General features: G+C 46.7%; 1 pseudogene; it reads left to right on the top strand.

Annotated features, from left to right (window-relative positions):
• The first annotated feature begins 4631 nt into the window (after positions 1-4631).
• Positions 4632-7157, top strand: LOC136788611 (endogenous retrovirus group V member 2 Env polyprotein-like; annotated as a pseudogene).
• The last annotated feature ends 6505 nt before the right edge of the window (positions 7158-13662 follow it).

The following is a 13662-nucleotide window of genomic DNA, read 5'->3' as shown; positions in this document are numbered from 1 at the left end:
TATAAAAAGTATTATAAATGGCTGAGTCCCAAATAGGATTACAATCAAAGTTTACAATTTATTAAACGAATAGAGGCAAGCAAGCAGCGCTGGGTGTGCCGGGAGTCTCTGCTTCCCCAGGACGCACACCTGTTACGTAAGGCGGCTGGTTTTGATGCTCCCAGGCTAATACATATTCCTTACTACTTCTAGAAGAGGCAGGGTTATTAGAATTGGTTTCCGGAATCCGAAACCCTCCCAGGGGCCCCTGCGTATCAGTCTCTGGTGGTCTCTCGGGGGTTGCTCGGGCTGAAGGCTGGTTGTCTTCCTCCCAGGCTTTTGTCCTTCAATTGTCCTTCAGCTCCCCCTTCCTCCTTCTTTGGTAGCCTCTGGGCCGGATTTCAGAAACTCTAGCAACATCCCGTGCAGTAGTCAGCACTTTTCCCTAAAAACCCCTTTGTTCTCTTATCACCTAGACCCGGGCCTCAATGTTAACCCTTCAAATCCCTTAGTGACACGAATTGCTGGACCATTCCTTACAAAAGGAAGGATAAAATATGTACAGGAGCAATGGCACACGCGAAAGCCCAGCGCCGCGGGCAGAGGCAGCAAAGGTTGACGGTAGAACAGTGCTCGGTTTGAACATGGAGAGGGAAAGCGAGGGGAAGGTGGCCGAAGTCGGCTGCAGTCTCTGAGCTCTCCTCCTCCTGAATTGTTTTCTCTCAAAGCCATTTCTGTCTGCGTGCGGGCACCCGGAGCCGGCAGAAGTCCCCGTGAACTCCTTCGGCAGGACGGAGGGCTGCGTGGGCTCCAGTGAGAGAGGGAGTTAGGAGAATCTTATCACGTAGAGATAGAGCGCTGACGGCATTAAACTAGGATGCTACTTAGTGTCTTTGCTAACTATGGTGCATTGTGCCAATTAACTAAAGCAAGAAGCCTTGGGCCCCTTACCAAGGTCAGTCTCCTAATAAGAGAGTGAGCCTATCTTAAGAAACTGTGAGAAACTGGTCCTGCGGATGGACAAGAGCCAAGGAGCAACTGAGTCTGTGCAAAGACAAGAGGTCAACTAGCGGTGACGAGGAAGAGTCATCAATCTTCATGCCCACGACCCCCGACGACCACCACCAGAATACACTGCGCAAGCGCAGATGGGAGGAGTTTACGGAAATGACTCCTTGGAACTAATTTTAATACGAAGCGGGGACAGGTTATGAATATGTATAGGCGGATTGTGAAACTTCATGCATATGTAACTCTTTACTGCATATAACCAAGGCAAGTTGCCGCGTCAGGCGTGCACGACTTTGGTGGGACTACCCCCTGTGCTGCCCAGCACTGAATAAATATACCTACTTTACAATCTTACTGATTGTGGAGTCCGTTTTCCGCAAGTCAGTTTGGCGAGCCAGGCAGGAGGCTCTCTGCTCGGCTGCGGGATCGACTGCGGAGCGGACGCCCCTAGGTGCACCCCGAGTATTTTCCTCGGAGGAGTCTCCACTCTCAGCCGCTCACCACGGGAGCAGACAAGGACCTCCTGAAACCGCGGACAAACGGTATGTTTTACAGTACAGGAAGCGCCTGCAAGTCGTACGCGTGGCCGGGGCAGCTGGTAAATTGTGCAGAGACATCTGGCGTGCAGCATAGTCCCCCTGTGGGAGGAGGGTACCCTACAGGCTGAGCGATAGAGTGGTCACGGGAGATTTGGTGACCGATGGAGTGGTCAAGGGGTATTTGCTGACCGATAGAATCAAGGGGGATTTGCTGACTGATAGAGTAGCCGCTAGCGATCTTGGGAGTAGATTGAGCAAATCCGAGGTTACCGCTGCATCCCAGTTTTGGGAGCCAGGACGGACCTGCTAATGACTGTATACGAAGCAGGAGAAGGGTAAGCGGGCCTCTCAAAATTGTGACAAGGTTATCTGGGTAATATTTGCAGCTGCTGGAGGGATACTAATTGGAGCGTTGATAATTGTATGTCTTATTTGTGGATGTCTGGGTATCTCATGTTGAAAGCATTTGTGTATGTGTTTGAGACAAAGTATTGTTGTGAAGTGAATTACTCCACAAGGAACACGGCCGGAGACGATCCAAACAAGTTTGGTTATTGTTTTAAGTGATATATTCTTGTGGTATGAGCGAGAAGTGCAAGGGGCCTCTCTGTGTGATTGCGTGATTGTGCTGTGTGAGTGAGACGCAGCATTGCTGCGAAGCGAGTGCGGCGTTCCGATCCGCGGTTCCGTATTCTCTGCGAGGGGAGCCGCCGGAGACAAACGAAATGCATGACAGACCGAAAAGAAGTGCTGTCTTATCCAAGTGTTGATTGGTGGTGCCCAATATACGGGCCCGGCGGTGCATCTCGTAATCCTATTTCGTTCTTAAATGTTTTGAGTCTGACAAGGAGGAAGGTGGGAGCATGATCTAAGTAACAGTTTAAAAGTTTTGGTATATTCGCAGTGGTGTTTGGTCAGTTTCCCAAGTATGGGGGGAGGGGGGCCCACTGATTATCAAAGCGGTAGAATGGAGAGTCACTTCTTTGGTAGTTCGGGCCTGAGCCCTGGGAATTTGGTAAGAAGGGGGAGAGCGAATTTGTTTAGGCCTCAATACCTTTTAAACCCCCATCTTGATGGATACACAGGAGTGATTCCTTGTTTTGTGTGGGCTTACTAACAAAGTGCATGAGAAAAATTGGCATTCGTCTTGAAATTCGGTCCTGTTGAAATGTAAATTTTGTGGAAAAGGTGTTATTGTTTGTCTAGAAGACGGAAGGCTGAGTGCTTCAGGTGTTTTCCCGAAGCCCTGTGGATTTATGATTGGAACGGGGCTCATTAAGAATCTGAAATAGTAAAGTTTGTATGTGGAAAGAAGAGTTTAATCCCAGAGAATTGGGACATCTGGGAAGAAGATTCGGAAAAGATAGTAAAAACCTGCAATAAAAAGGTTTGCGTGGAAACTGAAACAAGGGACAGTAACTAATAAGGAATAGTAATAAATAAATAAATAAATAGGAATGGGAAATCAAGGAAATGGGTAATATCCAAAACAAAGCCGTTTTAAAGAAAGCCTCATTGGGTGCATATTGGCACATTGGAAAGATATTGTTAGAACTGGGGGCTCAGAAAGCAAGAGGACTTTCATTAAGTATTGCAATCAATGGTGGCCACTATATAAGCTAAATGGCCACTTTATGGATCAATCGACTATAACAGTGTCTTGCAATTAATGTTGTTTTTGAGGAGAGAAGGGAAATAGGATGAAATGTTGTATACTGATATGTTGTTTCAGCATCTTGGAGGGAAAAGGTATGGAATTAAGTCGGCCCCTGACTGAGCCTTCGGTGCTGGCATTAGAAAAGTACAGGCTGGAGAAAGATAAAGGAAGTATTTAAAGGGTTGTTGAAGGTGTTAAAGGTGTGGCATGTAGTATTTGACAGAGCTGTTTGAAGCTGAATGAGCAGGGAAAGAGGATGTAGGAATGTTAATAGTTTCGTCTCAACCCGAGGCTGAGATCTCAAAATCACAGGCGTGAGCCCTCTGGGGCGGAGGGACCGTGATGGGTCCGAGAGAGTTGTCATAGAAACAGAAAAGCAGCTAACTCTTAAAACAACCTGAGTTCCTGTGTGAGCTCAGATTGCCAATGGCACCGCTCAGGGAACTGTCAACGATTGCATTCCCCTAACCGACCCCCCCACTGAGACCCTAATCACCCCGGAAATACCAAAATCTGGTTAAACTGGGAATTGAGAATCTGTCCCAACAAGGTCCAAAAGAAACCCCTATGGAGTTTTTGAATTTTTGGACCAACTTTGAAATGCAATGAGGAGAAAAAAACCTAAAACAAACAGACAAAAATTTGGACCTGGCTTCAGAAAACAAACAGAGGCAATTGGCTAGCCTCTTTCTAGGGCAATCGGCCCCTGATATCAGAAAGAAATTGTCTTAGGCTGCAGGACAAACTTACAACAGTCAGGAATGACGGGGACCTGGGGCATCTACCCTAGCAGGTCCACCAGTTGAAATAAAGCTAGGAAACGAAGACAGAGGCTTGAATTTTTGTTGGTTACGGGAGCTTCTTTCTCTGTGTTAATTAGTCTGTAAATGTAATAGGAGCAACTGGCCAACAGGAAAAGGTGGTGTTTTTTGTTTTTTTTTTGCAATGCTTGAAATTTAAATTGGGAAAAATGGTTGGAATTACATACTGAGAAAAACAGTCAAGTTTGGTTCATGGTACTAGATTTAAAGGGTGCCTTTTTCTGCCTGCCCGTGGCAACTGAAAGCCAGAAACTCTTTGCCTTTGAATGGGAAAAATCCTAATAGAGGACGGAAAACTCAGCTTACTTGGACAGTGTTACCACAGGGGTTCAAGAATAGCCCCACCATATTCGGGAAATAACTAGCCTGTGATCTTGAAGCTTGAAAGTCCCCTTCGGGAAAAGGGGACACTGTTGCAATACGAAGAAGAAAAGGAATGTGTATAACGGACTATTAGGTTACTAATTTTTTTCGGCACTAATACTGTGAACCCAGCCTCTTTCCTTAGTAACAGAGTTTCCAGATTACCCATTCATGATTGCATCAAGACCATGGACACCATATACTCCAGCTGACCAGACCTAAAGGATACACCCCTAGAAGATGCGGAGGATTGGTATATAGATGGCAGCAGCTTCGTCCGCCACGGACTTCGCCTCACAGGATATGAGGTAACAAACATCAGCCCAAAAGGTGGATATCATCGCCTTGATTAGAGCTTTTGAGCTGGCAAACATTTGGACAGATTTGAAATATGCCTTTGGTGTGGTGCATGCACACAGGGCAATTTGGAAGGAGAGAGAGGACTTTTATCTTCCTCAATTAAACATGCAGAAGAGATACTGAAATTACTCCAAGCGGTGTACCTGCCTACTAAAGTTACGTCAAGCAGGGGATACTGATAGCGAAAGGGGAAATAGATTGGCTGATGCAGGAGTCAAAGGGGTGGCAGAACGGGCATCTGAGAGTCAAATTCTGGCACTAGTACCAAGAACAGAAAATCGGGCATTAACAAGAGCTTTAGAAAATGAAGTAGAATATTCTAAGATGTAAATGGAAAATGTTACCTGCAGGTTTAACGTCAATAAATGACGGGAGAATTGTGATACCATATTAAATTGAATGGTAATTGTAGAACATAATAAAACATGCTGGGGAGCTGAAGTAGTATAAGAGTTTTTAAATAGAAAATGGATAGGGCCTAATTTGTATACCATTGTTAGACAGGTATAAAAGTAATCAAGCTCCAAACAGTGGCAAATTATTTTTTTTGAACTCCCAAGAAAAGGGGGGTATCAGTATTTACCGGTATTAACTGACACCTTTTCAGGATGGCCAGAAGCATTCCCAACTAGAATAGCCAAGGCTCGGGAGGTAATTAAGATACAAGAAATAATACCATGTTTTGGAGTTCCAGCAACTCTATCCTCTGACAGGGGACCACACTTTATCTCAAGAGTGGTACAAGAAATTAGCCGCCATTTGGGTATAGACTGGCAAATTCATACTCCAATATCGCCCTCAGTCGAGTGGCCAAGTAGAAAAAATGAACCACTTAATCAAACAGCAAATTGTGAAACTGGGAGAAGATGCAAATTTGGTCTGGCCTCAGTCTCTTCCTTTAGCCCTTTTGCGTATACCAAGGGCAAAGGAAGGGTTAAGCCCCTTTGAAATCTTATATGGACGACCCTATGGAATACAAAGAGGGATATCCATGCAAGCTGGGGATGAAATTATGACCTCCTATATGGTGGCCTTAGGTAAACAGCTCGATGAAATTGGACAGCATGTGAGTGGGACTCGGGGTAGAGGGTTTGATGGACCAGTGCACAATATACAACCTGGAGATTATGTGTATGTAAAGTCTCTTGCAGAGAAGACCTTGAAACCACAGTGGGAAGGACTGTTCCAGGTCACAGCGACAAGAATCAAGGAGCAGAATGCCTGGATCTATCACACCAGAGTGAAAAAGGCACCCAAGACCCCATGGAAGGTTACTCAGGTGCAACCTGGAAGGTTACATTTCTCACAGTCTTAATGGTATCATTGGTCAAGGAAACTGAACAGTGGGTGCACAATACCTATGTGAAACTCACCCAGGCAGTGAGTGATAGTTTCAACCTTTCTGACTGTTGGGTGTGCACAGTGCTGCCTAGAGGCAACCTAGAATTCCCCGTATGGGGCATACGCAGTATGAATTGGACATTGACCTTTGCGCACCCAAGAAATGGAACATGTCTGTTTGGCAAGGATGATCGTGAACATCTAGGGGAGAGATTTGAACTACTCCCACATGAAAATCTTAACATATACACCAGATGCTTAAACGATAAAACCTCATGCGTAGGTACAGGTCCACTTAGTTATTTAGCCCAGGAACCTGACAACTGTAGTATGGCAAAATATGTAGGCTTACTAAAATTAGAGATTATGGTGTAGGTGTCAACGAACTCAGGATCTCACGGCCTCAATTTTCTCACGCAAATCTGCAAGCTACAAAAAGGATTCTATTGGCTATGTGGAGATGATCATGCTAGAAAAAGCTTACCCTTAAATTGGAAGGGTCATTGTATTGGGGGCTATCTTAGCCCTCAAGGGGGTGTATTCAAATAACCCCTTCGTGATGAGACCCACGAGATTCCATAGTTTTGTAAGGTGGTTGATTCCATCTCTGGGAATAAGTGAATTAGAAAAAGCTGTCATAAATATCTCAGCCACAGCTGATGCTCTTTCGGCATTACAGGAAGAAATTTCCTCCCTACACAAAGTAGTGCTTCAGAATAGGATGGGATTAGATATACTTTTAGCCAAGGAGGGAGGATTGTGTACAGTCATAAACCAAACTTGCTGTGTATATGTCAACAAAAACAGATTGAGACTGACCTGGAGAAGATTTGGGAAAAGAATAAAATTTTGCATGCAGTAGCTCAGGATGATACATCCTGGGGATTTACAGACTTGGTAGAAAAATTAACTTCCTGGTTGCCAAACCTAACCTGGCTGAAACAGCTGTTAATCACAGTAATCGTGGTCGTGGTTTTGTTCATGGTTCTTTGTGTAGTGATCCGATGTACCTTATGGTGTTTTAAGAGTAACGGAAACTCCTACAGTGAGTGGAAAAAACCAACTCAGACGGAAACTGGAGTCTAACAAATATTTTGAAAGAGTGACAGATAGAGAAACACTATATAGAACCTAGAAATAGTAAAAGAATTTACTAACTTTTTAGAAAAGGGGGGACTGAGAGAGGGAGTTAGGAGAATCTTATCAAGTAGAGATAGAGCGCTGACGGCATTAAACTAGGATGCTACTTAGTGTCTTTGCTAACTATGGAGCATTGTGCCAATTAACTAAAGCAAGAAGCCTTGGGCCCCTTACCAAGGTCAGTCTCCTAATAAGAGAGTGAGCCTATCTTAAGAAACTAGTAGAAACCGGTCCTGTGGATGGACAAGAGCCAAGGAGCAACTGAGTCTGTGCAAAGACAAGAGGTCAACTAGCGGTGACGAGGAAGAGTCATCAATCTTCATGCCCACGACCCCCGACGACCACCACCAGAATACACTGTGCAAGCGCAGATGGGAGGAGTTTACTGAATAAACATACCTACTTTACAATCTCACTGATTGTGGAGTCCGTTTTCCGCAAGTCACCAGCAGCAGTTTCTTCCGCAGGGTCAGTGCCCATGCCCAAGTGCGACACTGATGGCACCCGAACATTCGCTGTAGCAGGCAGCAGAGCGAGCAGCTCAGGGGAGCAATTTTAAAATCCAAGAGGCACTTAAACCAACCAGGCATACTAAGTCTATCTTTAACAAACTTTGTAACCCCATCCCTGGGAGAGGCACGCACTGAGTGCTGCCCAGCCGGGGGGCTCTGGCTTCCCCTCCAACTCCCGGAGTCCTTCTTTGTGGGTCCTGCATATGACAGTGGGACCCTCCCATACGCTGTTTTTTGTTTGTCCCTGTTCTTATAGCCTGTCCCTATTCATTCCTTTTTTGTTTTTGTCCCTGTTCTGTTAGGCTGTCCCTGTTCCTGTTCTTCATGTCCCTGTTTGTTTTCTTCAGGTCCCTGTTTATTTTCTTCATGTCCCTGTTCGGGCGCCATTTGTGGCATAATTACCACACGGACACCAGGGTTCTTTCAGGATCAGTTACTGCTACCTCTTTATTGATGACATAACTTCAACTCTCTCTTACTGAGGGCATAACTTCATCTCTCAGAGTGAGGGAACAACTTCATTCTATCCCTTATATTCAGGACAGGCGCCCTTCCAATACCATTCGCCCCACAGCAGTACCTTTCCACTAACTATTCATTGGTCAACAACTTTGCCCTGCAACAGCAAACACCCAGCAACTTCCATGCCTTAAGGGCTGGAGAACAAGCAACCCGAGACAACAAGGTGTCTCCTGAATCACCCTTCTTTGTTCCCTCTCAACTCTTTAAATTCCTGATGGTCTCATCCTTAAGAGTCTGATGTTATCACCAACCATGGGGCTTGTTGACCCCCATGGCCACATTCCCACAATGCGGGGATACCAGCAGTTAACTGTATTGGAGGCTGAATTGAGTCTAACTGGGAATGAGTGGCAAAAGCACCATATTGTGACTGGCCCAGATGCTCCGTGCATCCTTGGCATAGGATGCATCAGGAGGGCTTTTGGCATAGCTGCCTTGGAGACAGAGGACATTAAACAGTTGTCTACCTTGCCCGGTCTCTCGGAGGACCCTTCTGTTGTGGGGTTGCTGAGGGTTGAAGAACAGCAAGTGCCCATTGCTACCATAGCTGTGCACCGGCGGCAATATCGCACCAACCGAGACTCCCTGAGTCCCATCCATAAGCTAATTCGTCAACTGGAGAGCCAAGGAGTGATCAGCAAGACTCATTCACCTTTTAATAGTCCCATATGGCCAGTGCGAAAGTCTAATGGTGAGTGGAGACTAACAGTGGACTATCGTGGCCTGAACGAAGTCACGCCACCACTGAGTGCTGCAGTGCCGGACATGCTAAAACTCCAGTATGAACTGGAATCAAAGGCAGCCAAGTGGTATGCCACAATTGATATCGCTAATGCATTTTTCTCCATCCCTCTAGCAGCACAGTGCAGGCCACAGTTCGCTTTTACTTGGAGGGGAGTCCAATTCACCTGGAATCAACTGCCCCAGGGGTGGAAACACAGCCCTACCATTTGCCATGGACTGATCCAGTCTGCGCTGGAGCAGGGGGAAGCTCCTGAACACCTGCAGTACATCGATGACATCATTGTGTGGGGTGACACAGCAGAGGAAGTTTTTGAGAAAGGGAAGAAAATAGTCCAAATCCTTCTGAAGGCCTGTTTTGCCATAAAACAAACTAAAGTTAAAGGACCTGCACGAGAGATCCAGTTTTTAGGAATAAAATGGCAAGATGGACGTCGTCAAATCCCAATGGATGTGATCAACAAAATAACAGCTATGTCTCCACCAACTAGCAAAAAAGAAACACAAACTTTCCTAGGTGTCGTGGGGTTTTGGAGAATGCATATTCCAAATTACAGTCTGATTGTAAACCCGCTCTACCAAGTAACCTGTAAGAAGAATGCTTTTGAATGGGGCCCTGAGCAACGACAAGCCTTTGAACAAATTAGGCTAGGCTAATGACTTGTCAAGGCTATGACTTGGTTGCCATCACGGAAACGTGGTGGGACCACTCTCATGACTGGAGTGCTGCAATGTCTGGCTATAGGCTCTTCAGAAGGGACAGGCAGCACAGAAGGGGTGGTGGTGTGGCTCTCTATATGAGAGAGTGTTTTGATGTTGTGGAACTTGAGGCTGGGACTGATAAGGTTGAGTCCCTATGGGTTAGGATCGGAGGGAAGGCCAACAAGGCAAGCATCCTGGTGGGGGTCTGTTATAGACTGCCAAACCAGGATGTGGAGACGGATGAAGAGTTCTACAGGCAGCTGGCAAAAGTTGCGAAATCGTCAGCGCTTGTTTTCGTGGGGGACTTCAACTTCCCAGATATATCCTGGAAGCACAACACAGCCCAGAGAAAGCAGTCTAGGAGGTTTCCGGAGAGCGTGGAAGATAGCTTCCTGACGCAGCTGGTTAGAAAGCCTACCAGGGGAGGTGCCCCGCTAGACCTTCTCTTCACAGTGACAGACTGGTGGGAGATGTGGTGGTCGAGAGCTGTCTTGGGCAGAGTGACCACGAAATGGTTCAGTTCTCTATTCTTGGCGAAGTCAGGAAGGGGACCAGTAAAACCACTGTCTTGGACTTCCGGAGGGCAGACTTTGAGCTGTTCAGGACACTGGTTGGAAGAGTCCCTTGGGAGGTGGTTCTGAAGGGCAGAGGAGTCTAGGAAGGCTGGGCACTCTTCAAGAAGGAAATCTTAATGGCTCAGGAGCGGTCTGTCCCCATGTGCCCAAAGATGAGCCAGCGCAGAAGAAGACCAGCCTGGCTGAACAGAGTTGTGGTTCGAGCTTAGGAGAAAAAAGAGGGTTTATAATCTTTGGAAAAGAGGGCGGGCCACTCACGAGGACTATAAGGCTGTTGCGAGGCTGTGCAGGGACAAAATTAGAAGTGCCAAAGCTCATCTGGAGCTCAATCTGGCTACTGCTGTTAAAGATAACAAAAAATGTTTTTACAAATACATCAACACCAAAAGGAGGACTAAGGAGAATCTCCATCCTTTACTGGATGCGGGGGGAAACTTAGTTACAAGAGATGAGGAAAAAGCTGAGGTGCTTAATGCCTTCTTTGCCTCAGGCTTTAGCGGCACGACCAGTTGTTCTCTGGATACCCAGTCCCCTGAGCTGGTGGAAGGGGATGGGGAGCAGGATGTGGCCTTCGCTATCCACGAGGAAATGTTTGGTGACCTGCTACAGCACTTGGATGTATGCAAGTCGATGGGGCCAGATGGGATCCACCCGAGGGTACTGAGAGAACTGGCGGAGGAGCTGGCCAAGCTGCTTTCCATCATTTATCGGCAGTCCTGGCTATCGGGGGAGGTCCCAGTTGACTGGTGGCTAGCAAACGTGACGCCTATCTACAAGAAGGGTCGGAGGGTAGACCCGGGGAACTATAGGCCTGTTAGTTTGACCTCAGTGCCAGGGAAGCTCATGGAGCAGATTATCTTGAGTGTCATCATGCGGCACTTGCAGGGCAACCAGGCAATCAGGCCCAGTCAGCATGGGTTTATGAAGGGCAGGTCCTGCTTGACAAACCTGATCTCCTTCTATGACAAAGTGACGCGCTTAGTGGATGAGGGAAAGGCTGTGGATGTGGTCTACCTTGACTTCAGTAAGGCTTTTGACACCGTTTCCCACAACATTCTCCTCAAGAAACTGGCTGCTCATGGCTTGGACTGGCATACGCTTCATTGGGTTAAAAACTGGCTGGATAGCTGGGCCCAAAGAGTTGTGGTGAATGGAGTCCAATCCAGTTGGAGGCCGGTCATTAGTGGAGTCCCCCAGGGCTCAGTACTGGGGCCAGTCCTCTTCAATATCTTTATCGATGATCTGGATGAGGGGATCGAGTGCACCCTCAGTATGTTTGCAGATGACACCAAGTTAGGTGCATGTGTCGATCTGCTCGAGGGTAGGAAGGCTCTGCAGGAGGATCTGGATAGGCTGGAGCGATGGGCTGAGGCCAACTGTATGAAGTTCAACAAGGCCAAGTGCCGGGTCCTGCACCTGGGGCGCAACAACCCCAAGCAGAGCTACAGGCTGGGAGAAGAGTGGCTGGAAAGCTGCCTGGCCGAGAAGGACCTGGGAGTACTGGTTGGTAGTCGGCTGAATATGAGCCAGCAGTGTTCTCAGGTGGCCAAGAAGGCCAACAGCATCCTGGCTTGCATAAGAAGCAGTGTGGCCAGCAGGTCTAGGGAAGAGACTGTCCCCCTGTACTCGGCTCTGGTGAGGCCGCACCTCGAGTACTGTGTTCAGTTTTGGACCCCTCACTAAAAGAAGGACATCGAGGTGCTCGAGAGAGTCCAGAGAAGGGCGACGAGGCTGGTGAGGGGTCTGGAGAACAAGTCTTACGAGGAGCAGCTGAGGGAGCTGGGCTTGTTCAGCCTGGAGAAGAGGAGGCTCAGGGGCGACCTTATCGCTCTCTACAGGTACCTTAAAGGAGGCTGTAGCGAGGTGGGGGTTGGTCTATTCTCCCACGTGCCTGGTGACAGGACAAGGGGGAATGGGCTAAAGTTGTGCCAGGGGAGGTTTAGGTTGGATATTAGGAAAAACTTCTTTACTGAAAGGGTTGTTAGGCATTGGAATGGGCTGCCCAGGGAAGTGGTTGAGTCACCATCCCTGGAGGTCTTTAAGAGACATTTAGATGTTGAACTTAGTGATATGGTTTAGTGGAGGACTTGTTAGTATTAGGTGAGAGGTTGGACTGGACGATCTTGGAGGTCTCTTCCAAGCTAGACGATTCTGTGATTCTGTGATTTTCTAAAGCTTTTCTTAATGCCCGATTTTCTGTTCTTGGTACTAGTGCCAGAATTTGACTCTCAGATGCCCGTTCTGCCACCCCTTTGACTCCTTTGACTATCACTCACTGCCTGGGTGAGTTTCACATAGGTATTGTGCACCCACTGTTCAGTTTCCTTGACCAATGATACCATTAAGACTGTGAGAAATGTAACCTTCCAGGTTGCACCTGAGTAACCTTCCATGGGGTCTTGGGTGCCTTTTTCACTCTGGTGTGATAGATCCAGGCATTCTGCTCCTTGATTCTTGTCGCTGTGACCTGGAACAGTCCTTCCCACTGTGGTTTCAAGGTCTTCTCTGCAAGAGACTTTACATACACATAATCTCCAGGTTGTATATTGTGCACTGGTCCATCAAACCCTCTACCCCGAGTCCCACTCACATGCTGTCCAATTTCATCGAGCTGTTTACCTAAGGCCACCATATAGGAGGTCATAATTTCATCCCCAGCTTGCATGGATATCCCTCTTTGTATTCCATAGGGTCGTCCATATAAGATTTCAAAGGGGCTTAACCCTTCCTTTGCCCTTGGTATACGCAAAAGGGCTAAAGGAAGAGACTGAGGCCAGACCAAATTTGCATCTTCTCCCAGTTTCACAATTTGCTGTTTGATTAAGTGGTTCATTTTTTCTACTTGGCCACTCGACTGAGGGCGATATTGGAGTATGAATTTGCCAGTCTATACCCAAATGGCGGCTAATTTCTTGTACCACTCTTGAGATAAAGTGTGGTCCCCTGTCAGAGGATAGAGTTGCTGGAACTCCAAAACATGGTATTATTTCTTGTATCTTAATTACCTCCCGAGCCTTGGCTATTCTAGTTGGGAATGCTTCTGGCCATCCTGAAAAGGTGTCAGTTAATACCGGTAAATACTGATACCCCCCTTTTCTTGGGAGTTCAAAAAAAATAATTTGCCACTGTTTGGAGCTTGATTACTTTTATACCTGTCTAACAATGGTATACAAATTAGGCCCTATCCATTTTCTATTTAAAAACTCTTATACTACTTCAGCTCCCCAGCATGTTTTATTATGTTCTACAATTACCATTCAATTTAATATGGTATCACAATTCTCCCGTCATTTATTGACGTTAAACCTGCAGGTAACATTTTCCATTTACATCTTAGAATATTCTACTTCATTTTCTAAAGCTCTTGTTAATGCCCGATTTTCTGTTCTTGGTACTAGT

Source organism: Anser cygnoides, chromosome W (assembly GCF_040182565.1).
Source record: "Anser cygnoides isolate HZ-2024a breed goose chromosome W, Taihu_goose_T2T_genome, whole genome shotgun sequence".
NCBI lineage: Eukaryota > Metazoa > Chordata > Aves > Anseriformes > Anatidae > Anser > Anser cygnoides.
The sequence above is the reverse complement of the archived record's forward strand: the minus strand, read 5'-3'. Positions and strand labels throughout refer to the sequence as shown.